This window comes from Micromys minutus, assembly GCF_963924665.1.
Source record: "Micromys minutus genome assembly, chromosome: 10".
Classification (NCBI taxonomy): Eukaryota; Metazoa; Chordata; class Mammalia; order Rodentia; family Muridae; genus Micromys; species Micromys minutus.
In genome coordinates, this window is record NC_137979.1 from 4,881,998 (window position 1) to 4,902,651 (window position 20,654).

A 20,654-nucleotide genomic window follows, 5' to 3' on the forward strand; every position below is an offset into this window, starting at 1 on the left:
GGCTTCTAATAAAACACAGAGAGTACACAGCCGAGGTGCCGGCTTTTGTCTGGTTTTCAGTGCCTTTCTGATTTCTTTGTCATTGTGAGCACTAAAGCAGTTTCTCAACTCTGGCCTGGCCCCCTGTTTGTCTTCCTGGAAAGATTGGGAGAGTGAGGCCAGGGAGTCATTTTGTTTGTTTGGGGGGGGGGATTTTTTTTTCTTATGTTTGTTTTGCCTGTGTGTCTGTGTGTCAGATCCCCTGGAACTGAAATTACAGACAGCTGTGAGCTGCCATGTGGGTGCTGAGAATTAAACCTAGGTTCTTTCAAAGAGCATCCAGTGCTCCTAACCACTGAGCCATCTCTCCAGCCCTGTGGGCTGTGTTTTTAAGACCGATCTCACCATGTAGCCCTGACTGTCCTGAAACTCACTCTGTGTAGATCAGGCTGACCTTGAACTCACAGAGATCTATCTGCCTCTGCCTCTGCCTCGGGGTGCTGAAATTAGAACTGTGTGGTTACTATGCCCAGCTAGAGGTTTGGAAATCTTGCTTGGGAAAGGATTCTCTATAGGTCTGAGTAGAGTCATCCCTCCGAGCGAGGGGCGGGGCTTGAAGGCTGGCACTATGGTTAGCATCATACCGAGACGCTGACAAAGGTCAGCCGCTTGCCTTGGCCTCTTTGGGTTCTGGATTAGTAGAGAGAGGAGCTGGTCTGTCTGGAGATTACCCGAGTTTCTTTTCAGTTAATTAATGTTTTCCTTTTTTTATCTGTATGGGTATTTTGTCTACACGGATGTCAGTGGATCATGCACATGCTTGGTGCCTGTGGAGGTCAGAAGAGGACATCATGTCCCCTGGGACGGAGCTCAGGTCCTCTGGAAGAACAGCCAATACCCAATGGTAAGTTGTCTCTCCAACCTCATGGACTCTGCCTTTTTTTTTTTTTTTTTTTTTTACTTTGTTTGCCGGTTTGTTTGTTTGCAGATGTACTGTACTGAACCTCTGGCTTCTACTTCCCGGACTCAAGTGAGCCTTCTGTCCTAGCATGTGGAACTTCTGGGATTATCACTGCTTGCTGCCTGTACACTCTGCATGGAGAGACTTGGGCCAAGAATAGCCAGGACCCTCAGTCTGAGCGTTACCATGATTCTGGTTCTGTCTTGTTTTTAATTCTCTCTCTCTCTCTGGATATATCTTATTTACATTTTAAATGTCATCCCCTTTCCCAGTTTCCCCTCCATAAACTCCCTATCCTATCTCCCCTCCCCCTGCTTCTATGAGGGTACCCCCCATGTCCCCTCCCACCTCCCCAAACTGACATTCCCCTACACTGGGGCATCAAGCCTTGGCAGGACCAAGGGCTTCTCTTCCCATTAATGCCCAACAAGGCCGATTCTAGTTTAATAAGGGTTCTTAAACACTTTAACCTTCCTTCTAGCCCACCACCCACTAGAGGTAGTGGAAAAAAAAGGTTTTTGGATACGGAGGAAGTGGACCTGCTTAGAAATGGTTCATTGGAGTAAATCCTGTCTGTGTTGTCAGGAGACCAGCAGCGGCAGCCCCATCTACTCGAAAACACTACACAAATACACCAGCAGTCCAGTTCTGTAGTGTCGGGACAGCAAACACGAATCAGCAGCAGTGGCGCAATCCAGCAGAAACAGCCAGGCCTCAGCCAAATTGGCACAAGTCAGCAAGAGGGACCAGGACCACTAGGGATGCCAGAAATTCTTTGCCGAGCCTCTCTCAGTGAATCAAAGATCAGTGAAGACTTGAGACCAAGAAGAGTTGCAAAGTTACTTATGCAAGCAAACCCCTGTCACTGTCCGTTGGGTTCTATTTATACTCCCACAAAGCATCATGTGTCCTCCACAGATCTTGCCTCACTACGTGTCTTGCCTCAGCCCATGAGTCTGTCTTAGCAAAACTCCACATGAGTCTGTATCACCTGACATCCCTCTGCCAATTGGCCAGAGCCTTTGGGGTTTTCGTTGTTCAAAATATTATTTATTTAATGTATATAAGTACACTGTAGTTGTCTTCAGACACACCAGAAGAAGGCATCAGATCCATTACAGATGGTTGTGAGCCACCATGTGGTTGCTGGGAATTGAACTCAGGACCTGTGGAAGAGCAGCCAGTGCTCTAACCACTGAGCAATCTCTCCAGCCCTGCCAGTGTCTTTGGAAGAGGCAAGAAGTCACAGGAACCTCTCCATGTATTTCTTTCTATGGAGTCTCGACAGATGGAGCTCAACAACGCATGTAAAGTGAACCAACACACACGTGTCATTAGTGAAGAATCCTTCATCGTGTGTTCTTTCACATGCTTGCTTTACCAAAAACGTTCTTTCACCTATGTTGGCTTCAGCGAAATGTTCCTTCATGTGTCTGCCTTAGTGAAACACCACCCAACACAACCGACCTTCCAAAGAACTGTTCGGTTTTTACTTCCGGGTGGGGTACATGCAGGATGCGCATGGACGTCGAGGACAAGTTGTGGGCGTTGGTTCCATCTTTCCACAGTGTGGGTCCGTTAGGCTGGGCTAAGGATGCTCTGGCCATCAGGCGTGGCAGCAAACACACTGGGTCATCTCTAGCCTAGCCCTCAGCTTTCCTCCCCTCCTCTCCCTTCCTTCCTCCTCCTCTCCTCTGTCTTCTCCTTTCTCCCGTCTCAGACGTAATCTCAGCATCTCGCTATATAGCTTATGCTTGTCCTCAGATCATCCTGCCTCAGCCACTTAAATGCTGAGATTATAGGTTTGAGCCACAATCCGATTCCAGGCACCAGCAAGGATTTTCTAGTAGACATTATAATGGACCTAGCTTAGTTTTCTCAATTCTATACAGACAGCTTGGCTGAATACCCTATTAAACACACACACACACACAGACACACACAGACACACACAAAGTATAAAGACACTTCCTTATACACTCACACACACAGTGGAGAGGCACTTGCTACCAAACCTCACACTCACACATACACACACTCACAGACACACACACACAGACAGACCAGTGGCTGATGTCAACTGTCTTCCTCAATCACTTTCCACCTCATTTTATTTAATTGCTTTTCACTTTTTATTAAGGGGGAGCCGTGTGTGCTGCGGAGTACGTGGGGCGGTCAGGGGATAGCTCCGTGGAGTGGCTCTCTCCCTCACATGGGTTCTAGAAATCAAACTCAAACTCCGGCTCGGCAGCAGCTTCCTTTGCCTCCTCAGCCATCTCACCAGCCCTCTACCTTCGTTTTTGAAAAGTATTCTTTTTTTTCCCACTGAACCTGGAGCTCACCAGTCAGCCAGTCTAGCTCCAGGGTCTGCATGTCCCTACAGGGGACAGATGGGGCCTGCCTTACCCAGCTGTTACGTGGATACTAGAGATCGGGAGTCAGGGCCTTCTGCTTGCAAGCACTTTATCTCCCCAGCTCTGAGTGACTTCTTGGTGGTGGTGGGTTTCTTTCTTGTTTGTTTTAGACAGTTTGCTCAGACCAGGCCAGCCTCAAATTTTCAGTGACCTCCACTCAGGGTCAAGGTCAAGTGACCTGGCATGAGGAGCTCTTTGATTTGCTGAGCCAACTTCCCTCTCCTAGACTCTGTATAGCCACACAGCTGTCAACTCCAGGCTGACACTTTCATATCTTCAAGCCCAGGTGAATGGCGAACATGCTTTTCTGGCTCTCCAAAATATCCACAATTAGCTCTGATTGGAACACACAGTTTGGCACAGGATCACAGACATCTCCACACCAGCCACCGTACAGCTCTGCACGGTTTCTAAGATATTCTGAAGCCTGTGTTGAATACAGTGTGCTCTGTAGCATCCGGAAGGCGCCCTGCCGCTAAGCATCCTGCAGAAAGTGCTCTGCAGTTTTGCACTATGAATTAGGTGTTATTCAGCTCTGCATGTGGGTAAGGCTCGCATCTCAGCACCGTGCACAGGGCATTCTATAGCTCAGCAGACGCCCAGGTCAGGAAGGGTGCTTGTGGTTTGAATAGGTTTGGCCCCCATAAACTCCGGTGTTTGAATGCTTGGCCCACAGGGAGTGACCCTATTAGGAAGTGTGTCTGTTGTCGGAGTAGTTGTAGCCTTGTTGGAGGGGGTGTGTCACAATGGTGGTGAACTTTGAGGCCTCATATATATGTTCAAGACTAAGATTTCTGGCTGCCATTGGATCAAGGTGTAGAACTCTCAGCTCCTCTAGCACCATGTCATGCTTCCCGCCATGACGTCAATGAACCAAACCTCTGAGTGTAAGCCAGCCCCAATTAAATGTTGTCCTTTATAAGAGTGGCTTTGGTCGCCGTGTCTCTTCACAGCATTGGAAATCCTAAGACAAGACTCTATAGCTCTGTCTGTAGGCAAGATCCAGCTCTGCTGGGCTGGGCTGGGCTGGGCTGGGCTGGGCGTGGCATGGCGTGGCTTATGTGTGACTCCCATGCCAGAGAATGAACCCCATCTGAAGCCCGGGAGCTGAAAGTGATGAGAGTAATTGTTGCCCAGGTAAAACTGGGATGCTGGGGACTGACTGGAGAGATAGGAGCTGCTCTTGCCAAGGACCTGAGAACAGCTCCCAGCACTGCATGTGGCATCTCACAACCGCCTGTACCTGCAGCTCCAGGCATATCTGATGCTTCTGGCCTCATGGGTACCCGAACTCATATGTATGCGTGTCACTCATCTCCAAGGAAGTGTGGGGTTTCCTTGGCAGCCCCTGCCCTCAGCTCACCCCTCTAAGACCTGATACCTTCCTTATACTTACTGTTCAATCTGGGCACCCCGATTCCCTAGAGTCAACTGTCTGGGCTAAGGTTATTGGCCCCTGAATGCACTGTGCTGCCCATGAGGGCAGGGACCACAGCTTCCTCCCCCCTGGCACTGCAGAAAGACTTGCGGAGTGGATGTGAATCATCGTTGGCAGTCGAGTAGAGCCTGATACCTTTCAGAGCACTTTAGTATTGACGCTTGGCTTGGTTCTTGGCTTTCCTTTTGGCTACTCAGGATGGAGTCCAGAGTCCTGTAAGACCAGAAGTCTTGTGTCCTGTTCACCCATCAGCCAGTCAAACCAAAGGGCTGGCACATGAGCTGACAGTCCAGTGAAGCCTGGACCACAGAATGCTCTCAGTGGGGCTGTGGGGTACTGTGAGGTAGGGCAGGATGACACACCCAGGACAGCGGAGATGGTTGCGCCCCAGGTTAGGAGCCGTTTTTCAGGACTCAGAGTATAAGTCAGTGGCAGAGCATTTGCCTAGCATCCTCAAGGCTCTGGGGTCAGGTTCCATGATGCAAGGAGAGCCGACTGTTAACAATTCTAAGGAAGGATGGCTGAGTAGTCCCCCTTTAATCAAGTTGAGACTTGGAGCCTGGCTCCAAGCCTATGTGATACCACATTTTCTGACTTGAGACAAAAACAAGCTGTGAGAACCTACAACCGGGAGTCTCAACAAGGAGAAGGGTGTTCACGAAAGCAGAGGTGCCTTGGGCTGGGAGCTCCTGTCATCAGAGGTGTGCAAGCAGATCTGGGAGCAGCAGAGGCCACGTAGGGTGACTCCAGTTTCCTTGTGGATTACATATGGTATCATTTATTCGACCCCGGATGATCCCAACCAGCAGTTTAGGACAAAAAACCGAAGGCAGAGTGTGGTGGTGCACACCTGCAATTCTGGCCCTGGAGAGGCTGTGGTTGGAGGATCCAAGTCAGCCTCAGCTACTTAGGAAGTTCGAGGCCAGCTTGGGCTATAGGAACCTTGCACTGAAAGGAACTAAATAGGGCCAGCAAGATGGCTCAGCAGGTTAAGGTAAAGATGTCAAGCATGATGACCAGAGTTAAATCTGTGGGACTCACATGATGGAAAGAGAGAAGACACTCCTTCGAGTTGTCCTCTGATCGCTGCATGTGCTATGACCCTCGACTATGCATACTTGTACACACAATAAAGAAGCAAAAAGTACAGCAAAGTGTAAACAAATCCTCACATACACAAATGAAAAACAACTACAAAAACCCACGAGGCAAAACCACAGCTCGGGTACCGCAGTTCTGAGTCCTTTTAATTTCTCCTACAGCCTGGCAGCCGGGCAGGGTCTGGCCCTGCCCTATGACACAACTGCTACTCATCCTATGTCCCAGGGCAAAGGCAAGCGAGTTTATTGGCCTCTGTCACTTTAATGAAATAGCCCCTACACCAAACAAATCCAAGCACAGACATTTGCAACTAATTATGGCATTGCTGATCAGTCAAATTTCATTGCAAATTGCATGTTGAAATTGATAGTGTAGAGTCATGAATAAACTGGCTGTCTGGGGGAGTGACACGGGCACACAGGACTAGATAAATAATTCAATTTAGCCTCAGCCAGACACTCTGAAGAAGAGGAAACAGCAGATTAGCGTGACCCGGAGAATGCTTCTTCACCCCGGTAGCGGCTGCCAATGTGCCTGGCTTCCAAGGGCAGCAGAGCCTGCTGCAGGCTCCTCCCTCCTACTCCGGGAGACCGCAGGGCACTGAGTGTTCCAGGCTTTAGTTCTTAGTCTGTAAATTGTAGCTGGGAGTGGTGGTGGGAGGGAGGGCCAGCCTGTGTTACCATTTGCTGCTGAGAAGCCCACTCAGGAGTGGTCTTAAGGGACGAACACATCCCCATTCCTGATTCCTGGGCCGGGGAAACCTAAGCCACCTTGAAAGTTAGGTTATGGATCTGGGGATGTGTTTCAGATAGAAGAATGTTTGTCTAGTGTGGACACAGCTCTAGGTCCATCCCCAACTTGACATAAAATGGGGGAGTGGTACATGCCTGTAGTCTCAGCACTTGGGAGGTAGAGACAGGAAGATCAGGAATTCAGGGTAATCCTTGGCTAGATATGAAATCCAGGGCTAGCCTAGGATACTTGAGTCCTTGTCTCAAAAAAATGTTACTTATGTTGGCACATGCCTTTAATTCCAGCACTCCAGTGTCAAAGGCAGGTGAGCTTCTACGGGATGCAGGCCAGTCCGGTCTATAGAGAGAGTTTTAGGCCAGCCAGAGCTATATAACGAGGCCCTGTCTCAAAAATAAATACATTAAATAAGTATATTTATTAAAAAGCAAACCAAACAAATCAGTCAAATAAACAAATGAAAGCCAGGCAGGTCAGGAGCCATGACACGTTTTGCAGAGGTCCCCACCAGGATTTGCATGGGTCCTAAAAACAATAAAACCCAGAAGAAAGTTCATCTTGGCTTGTCATGGAAGCCACAAGATGGAATGACATTGTCTTCAGGACCCAGCCTTTAGCATGTTCTCCTGGGATGTCATCCATCTAGGGGAGACAGGCGAAGCGAGGCAGACACACAAGTGTCAATAACCAAAAACCCGTGAGATCTGTGGGATGGGAAGGGCAGCCACTGCAGCCCCTAACCCTGGGCCAGCCCAGGGTGGAGAGAGTCCACCGGCAGCCATGTTGGGTGAACTGCTGCTCTCCGGATGCAGAGCAGAGAGCTGGCAAGTCAGAACCAGAATGTCTGTAGGAAAGTGGGCCAGCTATGGACTGGGAGAATTGGCAAGCTGAGCCTGAGCATTAGGGGTGGCTGTGAGTCAGCCTGAGGAGACAATAGGAACGGAATTCAGAAGAAGGTTGGGGCTGGGATATATATTTGGAAGTTACTCATTGCCAAATTATGTGTAAAGCCAGAATCCTGGAGGAGGTTATCCTGGTGGGCACAGTAGGTAGACACAAGGTCTCCAAGACTGCTCCTTGGAGAGGAACAGATGTGGGCGAAGGGGGTGGAGAAGGGAGGGTCACGAAGGGTGGGGAGAAGAGCCCCCTTATGTTTATCTCTGAGGTAACATCTCAGTCTGTACTACAAGCAGCTAACAGAGCTCACCATGCAGGCAGACCTAACTCTAGATCTTCTTGTTAGTTTTCCAACCATTCGAGTAAAGATGAACGGTTTTCCTTTTAAGAACGTGTGATTTACTTGTTTGTGTGTGTACGGGTAGGTGGGTGTATGGAGGTCAGAGGATTCCAGGGATTGAACTGAGACCATCGGGCTTGGCTGCAAGCACCTTTACCCAGTGAGCCACCTCGCTGACCCAAGATGAACTCTTGTATGCGAAAGCCGCAGAAGGAAGGTAAAGTCCAGTGACTGACTGTGGAACTTAAGGATGTGGAGGGAGATCACTTTGATGGCAGATTTGGACTAGTGAGGGGGTGGGGGGAGGTCTACGGGAGTGAGTACGGAAGGGAGAAGGGCTTGAAGGAGGTCCAAAGGGTCTATGCCTTCCCGGAGTCTCCTCAGAGAGGAACGACTCAGAGAGGAAGGTTTTTGAGAGCGTAAGGTCATGAGGAACTTTTCCTTTCAGAAAGAAAAATCAGAGGCTTTTTGAGTGTCGGTGGAAATCGTCACAGACACAGGAGAGCATGGTTGGGGGAGGGTGATCCTTGGCATGGCGCCCTGGAGAGGCAGGTGGGGTTGGCATCTGGTGCACAGCCGGGTGGAGTGGCACATGCCGGCTATCCCAGAAGGTAGGTAAGGAGGAAAATCAAGAGTTCGTGGTTAACCTTGCCTTCATAGCAGTTTCAAGGCTAGCCTGTGCTGCGTAAGACCCTGTCTGAAAACAGCAAAAAGGAAGGAAGGAAGAAAGGAAAGGAAACAAGAAACAGGCCTCCCTGCTGGGGGACAAGGGTGGGTGCCGCCTCAGTGGGAGGAAAGGCAGAGCGGATGGGCACAGATGCCGGTGGGTGGGGAACCGCGGAGCCAGCACAGCGTCGGTGCCAAGGGCTTCTATTTTCTTAGCAAAATCGGAAGAGGTTGTCAGCTGAGAGTGAGGTGGAGGAGGAGGTGTGAAGCAGTCGTCTAGGAGAGCGGGTGTGAATAGACTTGAGGGATGGAGCACAGCGGCTGGGCAGTCATGGTCCTTGGAGTGGGACGGGGGGGGGGGGGGGGCGTGGGGGGGCGGGGGCTGAGCCCGCAGCTGGGGGCTGGGGGTGCAGCGAGCACTGGACTCCTCTAGCTCCTCAAAATAAATGAATGAGTGGAGGCGGGTCGGTGAGTGAAGGCCGTCCGTGGGACCCGTGTGGGCGTAGAGGGCTGCATTTACTAGGGTTGTGCCTCCGGCAGATGAAGGTAACATGATCGGATGGATAGACAGGTAACTTTAGGACACAGCGTCCAGGCTGGGACAGGAGTGAGTCAGGACACCGAGCAAAGGAGAGTCACAGATGTTTGCTCAAGTCAGTGGATTTCAGGGTGAAGCGTTGAGTTGGGGGACCAGAGGAGAGTAGGCTGCAGAGAAGGGCAGTGTCTGAAGTTCAGAAGCCTGGCTATAGGAAGGGAGGCTGAGCCAGTGTAAAGACTGTGAATGTGCAGAGAGGGAGAGAGAGGGGTGGGGGAGGGAGGGTGGGCAGGCATTGTTCCTGCCCTTGAATGCTGAAATAAAAAAATCCCAGCAACTCAGCAGGCAGAGGCAGAGGGATTTCGATGAGTTACAGGCCAGCCTGGACTATATAGTGATTTCTAGGACAGCCAGGACTAATACTAAGTTCGAAAAACAACAACAAAAGTCTGCCCCAGTACTGGCTCACATACCTGTAATTTCAGCAGGGGTGGTGGAGGTGGTAAGGATGTAGGTAGATCAGGATTTAAAGGCCAGTATGATAGTTTGTATGTGCTCGGCCAAGGGAGTGGCACTATTAGAAGGTGTGACCTTGTTGGGGGAAGTGTGTCACTGTGGGGATGGGCTCAGAGACTCTCCTCCTAGCTGTCTGAGGATGCCCAGTCTGTTCCTGGCTTCCTTCAGATAAAGATGAAGAATTCTCAGCTCCTCCTGCACCATGTCTGCCTGGATGCTGCCATGCTTCTGCCTTGATGATAATGGACTCAACCTCTGAACCTGTAAGGCAGCCCCAATTACATGCTGTCATTTATAAGAGTTGCCTTGGTCATGGTGTCTGTTCACAGCAGTCAAACCCTAACTAAGACTAACTAACTAACTAACCAACTAACTAAGTCTCAGCTACAGAATAAATTTGAGGCTAGCCTGGACTACAAGAGACCATGTGAAAGCTGAACCACTGGAGACATTCAATCATTGATCTTTCTCACTTTGCTGGGGATCAAACTTGGGGATCCGTGCATAGGAGCCGACCTCCTTACTATTTTACCGGTGATCTATTTTATAGCCCCTGCCCCTGACATCACTATTTTTTAATTAATTGCGTATGTGTATGAATGAGCCCTGTGGAGGTACGAAGGTCAGAGGACAATTTTCGAAAGATACTTTTCTCCCCTTCCACCTTGTGTTTGAGGCAGGGCCTCCTCTGATCCTATTGCTAACATGAAGCTGGTGGGCCAGTTAGAGTCTGAGGCTTCTCCCGTTTCTGCCTCTCATCTCACCTGTGGAATGCGTCCAGCGGGCACGGCACACCCAAGTGGCTTCAGGCCTTTCCCATGGCCTCTGCGACTGAACTCAGGTTGTCAGCTCAGCAAATGCTTCTATCTGCTGAGCCCTCTTCCTGACCTGTCATTGGTCTCTAAGCAGGATAATCAGGAAGTAATGCAAGAAAACAGAGTGAACCGGACTTGGTGGCATCTGCTGGAATCGTAGCCCTGGGAACACTGAGGCAGGAGGATTTTGGGCAAGCTTGGATTATATAATGAGACCATTTTCAAATTAAAAAACAAAATCCAATGAAAAAAACCCTCAAAAAACCACAAAAGCACAAATTTCACAACATACTGGTACCTTCCTGTGTGGGGGAAAAAACCCTCATAATTGGACTTCCCCATGCCTAGACCTAAGGGGCATATGGATTACCCCAAAGGGAAACACATGTCCTTGGAGGCCATTTCCTCTCAGAGCAAGAAAGTGACAGGGACCATCAGAAATGAGACAGAATACGGAGTGAGGTTCATCTGAGATTCGGAGAACCACGAGAAAAGGGGGGATGGAAAATTCAGTCTGAGAAGAGCAGTGAGTCCCTGGACTGATAGAGGGAGGACAGAGGGTTTGGAGTCCCATGTGAGGATTCACAGGACCAGGACAAAGTGAAAGGAACAGAGGCATGGGATGGGCACTGGGCAGAGAGGAGAGAGTTCTTCGCACCAGTCCATGTGGTGTAGGGTCTCTGAAACAGATATTCCTAAGAGCAAATGTGGCTCTGTCTTCTTCAGGCAGAGAAGTTACTAATTTTCGGGGGTGGGGGGGGGTGAGCCCAGAACCTTGGCCACACTAATCCCATGTTCTCCCACTAAATGCTTCCCAGAGCTGATGCTGACACTAAAGCACCAATACCACAGCAGAGAGGGTTCTCCAGAAGTAGGATTGTGCATGACAATGCCACACTTACTCATCTACATACAATAAAGTTTGCCCTCAAAATATAGAGATTAAAAGGGTGCAGTTTGGGTCTGGGGGAGAGCACAATGGGTTAAATGATTAGGACAAAATAAATCTAGGTTTGCAAAACTGTGCAGGTAGATTACAAAGCCAGTGTTCAGCTAGGGATGCAGATCGGCTGGTAGGAACCTTGACCTGTACACACACAGCCTTGGGACGGATTCCCATCACTACGTAAAACAGTACATTAGGTACACTATGTAATCCCAGTGCTCAGGAGCACCAGGAATTCAAGGTCATCCTTAACACCCTAGCAAGTTTGAGGTCAGCCTGGATTATATGAGACTCTGCCTCAAAATAAAAACCAGTGGCTGGAGAGATGTCCCAGCATCCAGAGCGCTTGCTCTTTCAGAGGAACAGTGTTCAATTCCCAGCATCCTTACCCAGTGGCTCACAACAGCAGCTTTCCAGCTCTGTGGGATCTGGCGCCCTCTTCTGGCTTCCATGAGCACTATGCATACACATGGCGCATGTACACTCACGGTGGTAAACCACTCAGAGCACCCACAAAACTGTGGCACTGTCCTGGGGTCACTCAGATGCAGCCCGTTGACTTTCAGCAGCAACCGCTAAACTGCAAAATCGTGGATTGACTTTGCCAGCAAATGACGCCGGGCTAGTTCCTCAGCTTGAAGCACAATCGGTCTGCTCTCTTCCTCCACATGAGCTCCGTTCCAGTCAGCAGCCTCCGTTTATGAGCCAGAGCAATCAATCTTCTTAAAGAAAATTCTAAGAACACAAACTATAACAATTGATAGGTGGGATTTCATCAAAATTAAAAACTGGGCTGGAGTAGAGGGTCAGACATTTAGTATCAAACCTGGTGACCTGGGTTTGATCACCAGGATATGCATGGCAGAAGGAGACAGCCAAATTCTGTGAGTTGTTCTCTGACCGTATGGTGCATGCATTTACCTCACCCACTTGTCCCCTGCCCTGAGAGTAAATAGACGTAGACATTTCAGGAATTATCCAGGGGACATAGCTACACTCGGGCACAGCATAAACATAAAAAATGGGTAAAAAGGGTTGAGCGAAACAATACAAGCCTTTAATCACAGCATCTAAGAGGCAGAGACAGGTGGGCCTCTAAGAGTTCAAAGCCAGTCTATCTACATAGTGAGTTTCAAGACAGCCAAGGGTATAGAGAGAGACTCTCAAACAAAACAAAACAAAACTATATTTAAAAAATTGAAGTTCCAAAAACTTTTATGGCAGTCTGGATTTAATGATTTCTCTCTTTCTCTCTGTCTCCTGCTGAGCCATCTCTCCATCCCCTAAAGACAGTCTTTATAAGATTAGGGAAGTTTCTTTCCATTTCTGGTTTGGCAAAATACTTTTTAAAATTACTCACCCATTTAATCCAATCAGCGCTGGATTGTGGCTGCTACTTTCTCTGTCTCGTTGAGATAACCAGCTGAGTTTTCTCCTTTTGAAGTCTGTGCCGATCAATTTACACAGACGGCTTTTTGAACATTAACCAATCTTTACATTCCTAACGCAAATATGATTCGGTGGTCAGTCCTTCGAGTGTCCCTTTATGTCTGGCAAATTCTGTTCAGCAGACTTGTCTGGGTATGTCATGGCTGTGTTCATAAACAAAACTGGCCTTCAAGTCCTTGCTGCTGTTCAGATTAGAGGCAGGGCCAACGCTGACTCTAACGGTGAGTTAAGGTTGCCTTCTGTTCTTCAGATGGGAAGACCTAAACGTGCAGAAAAGGTGCAACCATGGAATATTTCCCCCTTGCATACTCAACATAACCCAAAAGGTAACCCTATCTGAATTTGTAGTCTCCTTCTTGGGAAGACTTTTAAAAAATGGGTTCCACGCAGCCAAGGCTGGCTTAAAACTTGCTTTGCAGCCACCGATAGTCTTGAACTTCTGACTCTCCTGCCTTCACCTCCAGAGGCTGGGATACAGGCAGGCATGTGCCACCTTGTGAATTTTACTTCTTCAACGCCTACTTTTAACGATGGTTTTGAACGCTCTAACCTTACTGCTATCCCACCACCTACCAGAGGTAGTGGGAAAGAAAGGATACGGGATAGGGATGTGGACCTGTTCAGAAACGGTTCATTGGAGCAAATTCCATCTGCCTTGTCAGGAAACCAGCAGTTCAGTTCACAGGTCAGCAGCGGCAGCTCGATCCACTCGCAAACAGTTCACGGATACACCAGCCGTCCAGTTCGGTAGAGTCAGGATAGCAGCAGCAGTGCCGAGACCTAGCAGGAGCTATCAGGTCTCAGTCAAATCAGCACGAGTCGGCAGGAGGGAACTCTGAAGATGCAAGTCCCACAAGCACTGCACAGCCAGGTCTATAAGCCAGCCTAGCCCAGCCGCACTGTCCAAAGAGTCCTATTTATACCCTCCAGACGTCACTGTCCTCCACAGGTCTTTCCAAACATGAATCTGTCTGAGCTGACATTACTCTGCCAATCAGCCCAAGTCCGCAGCAGAAGGATTTTTTTTTTTTTTTTGGTGCGTTTCTCTCTATGGAGTCCCGACAAATGGAGCTCAGCCACACAACGTAAGGCGGACCGACACACATGTATAGTTAGCAATGGATCCTTCATCATGTCTTTTCACATGCTTGCCTTAGCAGATCATTCTTTCACCATGTCTGCTTCAGGGAAACGTTCCTTCACGTGTTTGCCCAAGCAAAACACCATCCAACACAACTGACTTTCCCAAGAACCCTTGTGTTTCCACTTCACCACCGAACCTTTATTCGGTGATGGGGGTTGAACCCAGGGCCCCCCATTACCTGCCAGGCAAAGCACCCTACCAGTGTACAGCTATCCGTAACGCTCTCCTCTTTTGTCTCTTTCCCTCTCCTCTCCCCTCCCTGTCCTTCCCTCCTTTCTTTTTCATTTTTCTTTCTTTCCCTTTTCCTTTTTGACAGAGTCTTGTGTAGTCCAGGCTGGTCTCAGATTTGCTATATAGCCAAGACTGGCCTCGAATTTATTTTTTAAAAAAATCTAATTATGCAGTGCATGTGCACACTGCATAGCACAGTGCGCATGCCAGAGCATGCATGTGGAGGGCCGAAAACATGGGAGAGACTGTTCTCTCTTTCCACACCGTGGGTCCGAATGATCAAATCCATCTTTCAGGCTCTGGCCTTGAGTGGTTGGTCTCCTGGAGTTCATCTCCCACGCTCCCACAAGCTGGGATTACATGTGTGCACCACCATACCCCACTACAGACTCATAATTGCTGTTTGAATCTACAGGATTTATAGGATATTGTGGTTTTCCACATCTTCATGAGTCATTTGATAGTTCATTATTTCTAGGGATTTTCCATTTCATCTACGCCTCTCATAGTTGTTGACATTAAGCTACTCATAACATCCTCTTGGTATCTTGGCTCTTCATTTTACTTACATTGTCTATGTGGTATTGTGTATGTGCACGTTTGCATGTGTGTGCGCAGCATATCTAAGAGTGTACATCCTGTGTGTACACGTGGAGGCCAGAGGTCAGTCCTGGGTACTTTTCTTTCATCCTGCGCCTTATCTTTTGAGACAAGTCCTCTCATTAAACCCAGTGCTGGCTGGCCTAGCGTTGTGTGGTGCCATGATCCAAGCACAGTGCTTCCCAGCAGGTACTCCCCAGCCTCAATCTCAGGGTCTTTAAAACGTGCATGGGAACTCTTGTAACCCTTCTTCCTTCTTCGTAGCTATTTCTTCTTCTTCTTCTTCTTCTTCTTCTTCTTCTTCTTCTTCTTCTTCTTCTTCTTTTTCTTCTTCTTCTTCTTTTTCTTCTTCTTCTTCTCATCCTCATCCTCCTCCTCCTCCTCCTCCTCCTCCTCCTGCTCCTCCTTCATCTTCTTCCTCCTTTCCTTTTCTACTTTTTCTCTTCCCTTCTTTTTTCCTCCTCCTTTTCCTCCTCCTCTTCTTCTTTGAGACAGGTTTTTTTGTTTGTTTGTTTGTTTGTTTTTTTTGTTTTTTGTTTTTTTTGGTTTTTGTTTTTGTAGCCCTGGCTGCCCTGGAACCGCCCTGGCCTCAAACTCAGAGATCTGCCTGCCTCTGTCTCCTGCATGCTAGGATTAAAAACTCGTGGCACTACCATTTGCCTAGTTACTTATTAATAATAGTCTCATCAGTTTTAATTAATAGTCTCTTCAGAGTTTTATCAATCTAAAGTCTTGCTGGAGTTTGATTTTTTTTTTTTTTTTGGTACAATAGTTTTTGTTTTGTTTTCTTAAAAGGAAGTCTTACTCTGTAGCCCAGGCTGGCCTGGAACTCAGGGCATAGCTCTGACTAGCCTCAAACTCATGGCAATTCTCTTGCTTTGGTCTCCCATGCTGTGATTATAGGCATAAGCCATCACTTGTAGTAGAAAATCACACTGTTTTTAATATGCCCAAGATTGTAGGTTCAGTTTTCAGCACTAATTTTTTTTTAATTGGTGAACAAAATTTAGTAATACAAAGAATTCTGTCTATTATATGGTTGGCTTTTATTGAGTTACTTTTTTTCTCTTGAACAGCCAGACTTGGTGGCTCTTGCCAGTGTTCACAGCACCGGGAGGTGGGAGCAGAAAAGTTAGGAGTTCAAAGTCACACATGGCTATGTATCAAGTTTGAGAGTAGCCTAGACCACAACACACCCTGTCTCCAAAATAAAAAGGCTGGAACTGGAGCTCAGTTACTGGAGTGCCTGCCTCAAATGCACCAAGTCTGGGCTTCTGTCCCCAGCACTGCATAACCTTGGTTGGCGCGGCGGTGCACACGGAGCCCAGCCCAGCACTCGCCCTGTGGTGGTAGGAGGAAGGAAGCTCAAAGTCATTCTTGACTATTTCAAGGCCAGCTTGAGCTACATGCGCTAAGAGACTGTCTCAAAACAGCAGCAGCAGCAGCAGCAGCAACAACAACAAAAGCCATTCCTCCCATATTTATTATTTCATTATTGTAGTTTATTTGAGTGAAACTCCCTGAACTGCATCTTTGGTTTGTGACTTTTAAGCAATGCCAAGTACACTTGTAATTGAAGATTTTTCTTTCAGTGCTGGAATTAAAGGCATGAGCCACCACTGTCCTGCTCAAAACCTTTACCTTCTTTGAGTGGGCCTGTCCCAACAAGAGTTTTCTTTCAACATCTTTATTCACAGTGTTGCAGAAGCTGTAGGAAAAAATTGGAAGTGTACTTGAAGAAGTTGTGTGTGTGTGTGTGTGTGTGTGTGTGTTGTTTTTGAATGTGTGCATGTGGGGCGGGGGGGGGGGGATGGATAGCTGTGTGCTGAGACCGGGACAAGACGCTGAGTGTCCTCTGTCCTTCTCCCTCTTATCCCCTTGGGACAGAGTCTCTCTCTGAATCCCAAGCGAGCGCTCCCTTTTTCATCGAGGCTGGCAGCCAGCAAACCCCAGCAAACTCACTGTCACTGTTTCATCTTGACACCCCAGCCCCAGCTCTGAGGCTGCAGGCACAGGGGCGGGGCACAAGGGCGGACCGTGCAGAGGACCGCGCATGACTCTTGCGTGCAGAGGACCGCGCATGAATCTTGCGTGGGTGCTGGAGGCCTTCGTGCCCCGAGCTTTTATCACTGAGCCATTTCAGGAACCCTTGCTGGTGAATCTTGCCAATGTTGACGTCTCCCCTTTGACCTAATCACTCACTTCTAGGAATCAATTTTAAGGAAATGATTCTTGGGAAATAATGAGTCATTTCTAAGAAACAATTGGAAGGATAGTCATTAAATCATAATATGTAATAATAAATTTAGGTGAGTTAGATATATAGAAAGACGTTATGTTCAATGTAATACCCCATAACCATCGGGAAATCACCACATGTCCCTGAGTTATGCACATAAACCTGAGCTATTATTTTAATTCACCAAAAGGAAATAGGAGGTATTTTCATATCATAACTTTAAGATCTCTTAGAATATTTTCAAATCATACTTAAAATCACAGAGTGGTGTCCATAAAATATAATTCTTGTCAGTGAAAATCATCTAACAAAATTGATTTGGTTTCTTCTCTTCTGTTGAGGACTTAAAAAATATTTTACCTTTATTTATTGTGAGAGTGAGGTGGGTGTTTGTTCATCATGGTGCATAGGTGGAGGTCATGGTTCTCTCCTTCCATGTGGTATCAGGAATTGAACTCAGAATCAGAGGTTTGGCAGAAAGCCCCTTTATCCACTGCCTCATTACAAGGGCCCTTGCTGATAACATTAATATTGATTTTGCTATGAGACGTTGGTCTTTGGTTTTGTCTGTGTGGGTTTTTTTTTTTTGGGGGGGGGGGTTGATCTGGCTTCGATACCAAGATAATACTAACCTTTTAATTCAAGTTTTACTTTTTAAATTTACATTTTAACAATTAGTTAATCAGTCAATATAAGGTCTCCTGTATCCCAGATTCTTTCTGAACTCGCTGAACATGTGAGGATGGTATCGAACATAACCTCCTGCCTCTGAGTGCTGGGTATCACAGGTTTATACTATCACACATGCTTTATATGGTGCTGGGGATGCTCTTAATCTCTGAGACATCTCTCCATCCCTCCTCATCCCAGAGTTTTAAAATTAGAATATTTTTATTAATTATTTGAGAATTGTATACATACAATATATTTGAATTGTTGACTCCGGTCCTTTCAGATCAAACCCTGACTCTCATCCCTCTATATTGGATGGACGATATCCCATTGTAGATTATAAATTGAGCATTAAAAGCAAACTAGCACACTGGACCTCTTATGAGGCCAATTTAAGTATTTTAACATGCACATAAGGACCTCAGTGGTCTCAGTTTGGTACTGAAGGCCCTGGATTCCTGCAGAGGACTCAGTCCATGTTGGAAGGTTGAAGAAGATGGGTTCTGATGTTAGTGAAGGACAGCAGAGGCAGCAGTGGCGGTGGCGGCAGCAGCAGCAGCAGTAGCATGGATGCACTCACCAGCAAAGAGCAAATGTAGGCAGGTAACACCGCTTTCCTCTCAGACCTCTGCATTTGGGGTGCTACCAGCCGAAGGTGCCTACTTTTAGGAGTGTCTCTCTTTCAATTAGTCCTTCCAGGAAGTACCCTCTCAGATCCACCCAGAAGTGAATCCCTTAGCTGATTCCAGATCCAGTCAAGGTAACAGTCAAGGTTAACATAACAGTTTTCATGTGACTGCTCCTATGCTCTGATGCTCCCTTTTTGGAATAAGAAGGATGAAATCTGTTGTTTTATTTGTAGAGACCACAGTTAAGAGACTTTGAACTTTTAAAGCATCGGAATTTGTGTTCCATACCACTTATACATGTGTGTGTACCCATATACATGCGAATACACATGGAAAACACACACACACACACACACACACACAAAACCAAAAGCCAAACAACAAGAAGGGCAGCTGGAAGTGAAGAGATGGCCCAATGGTTAAGGGCACCATCTGCTCTTCCAGAGAGGACCTAGTTTCAAGTTCCAGCACCCACAAGGCAGCTCACAACCATTCATAACTCCAGTTCCAGAGGATCTGACACCTTCTTCTGTCTTCTGAAGGCACCTGGGACACACATGGTGCACAGACATTCATGCAGGCAAAACACTCGCACTTAAAATAAGGTAATAATTTGAAACTAAAAATGAAGCTATAAGACAACCAGAAGATGCTTACAAAGTCTATCTGTGTAAGATAGTCATATGGAAATCTGAACTGGTTCCTCCTGTTCATATTCCTAACACATGTTAGGCTAAGGTAGGAGGATGGTCTCAAGTGTGAGGCCAGCCTGGACGAAAGAGAGACGCTGACATTCTCTAAAGATGTAAATTAGCTAATGAAGTTTGGGGATATAGCTTGGTGGTAGACTTCTCAGCTAGCAATACGGAAGGTTTGGATTCAACTTCCTCTGTCTGTGATAGCAAGCACACAAACTATCACTAATCATTAGGGAAATATAAACCATGAGATATGACTCGATTCACAATGGCGCTACACTCAAAAGGACAGACAGTAACAAGTGTTGGGATGTGGAGAAATTAGAATTCTCCTCCACAGCTGCAGGAATGGAATGTGCTCTAGCTCCACTGGAAAGCAATTAACAGAGGTTAACCACAAATAGTTAACCCTGAGTTCCTGTATGATCCTGCAGTTCTCCCAGACACATGTTAAAGGGAAGTGAAAACATGTCCATCCAACAATTCACCCACGAGTGCTCACAGCAGCAGCACTGACAATGTCCAAAAAGTATAAAAACTCCAAATGCCCGTGAACCAATGATGAAAAAATAAAATGTGGAATATCTACATAACAGAATAATAATATTATTTGGCCATGAAAAGGGGTAATTTTTTCTTTTCACAACAATCTTCTGAGGTAGTGTCTTACTATGTAGTCCAGACTGGCTCAATGACAAACACATACACATGTCTTAGTTAGGGTCTTACTGCTGCAAACAGATACCATGACCAAGACAACTCTTATAAGGACAACGTTTAATTGGGGTTGGCTTACAGGTTCAGAGTTTCAGTCTATTATCATCAAGACAGGAACATGGCAGCATCTAGGCAGGCATGGCGCAGAAGGAGCTGAGAGTTCTACATCTTCATCTAATGGCTGCTAGCAGAATACTGGCTTCCAGGCAGCTAGGATGAGGGTCTTAATACCCACACCCCCAGTGACACACCTACTCCAACAGGGCCACGCCTTCTAATAGTACCAATCCCAGGGCCGAACATATACAAGCCATCAAAATCCATAAAAATAATATTTAAAATGTTTACAAAAATATTTATTTTGGTGATAGAGAGATTGCTTAGAGTATTGAGTCTGTTTGCTGCCTAAGAGAACTTGGGTGCAATTCTCAGCACCCACATGGTGGCTCACAATTATCTGTAACTCCAGTTCCAAAGAATCCAAGCCCTGGTTACAGATGGTTGAAAACCTCCTAGTGTGCTCATGACCACTGAGCCAACTATCTGACCCTCTAAGCTGTTATTTTGCCAGGTGAGGTGGTATATGTCTTTAATCCCAACACTTGAGGCAGAGACAAGAGGATCTTTGCAAGTCTTAGACCAAGGTAGTCTACACAGTCTGTTTGAGGTCAGCTAGAGCAACATAATGATATTGTGTCTCATAAAACCAGAAACCACCACAAGGCAACTGAGCTAGGTCTCCCGTGACCTCAGTCAAAGCTACCCTGGGTTGATGGGAAGCTGCAGGCAAAGAAGAAAGGAAGACACAGAGAAAGAGAGTGTTCTAGAGGCTGTGCTGGTCACGAAGGCAGACGGGAATGAAAGCAAGCAGATCTGTTTACTCTGCACTAAGAGACACTGGGGCATTCCTCAGCTTG

The 20,654-nt window shown here is 47.2% G+C and overlaps 1 long non-coding RNA gene across 1 annotated transcript; it reads right to left on the reverse strand.

Moving 5' to 3' along the window:
* Positions 1-7,190: 7,190 nt before the first annotated feature.
* LOC308425836 lies at positions 7,191-13,647 on the reverse strand. The gene is made up of 3 exons (XR_013975176.1): positions 13,424-13,647; positions 12,719-13,067; positions 7,191-12,106 (listed from the first exon to the last, which is right to left on the reverse strand). It is a non-coding gene; the product is annotated as an uncharacterized lncRNA (long non-coding RNA).
* Between the last annotated feature and the right edge of the window lie 7,007 nt (positions 13,648-20,654).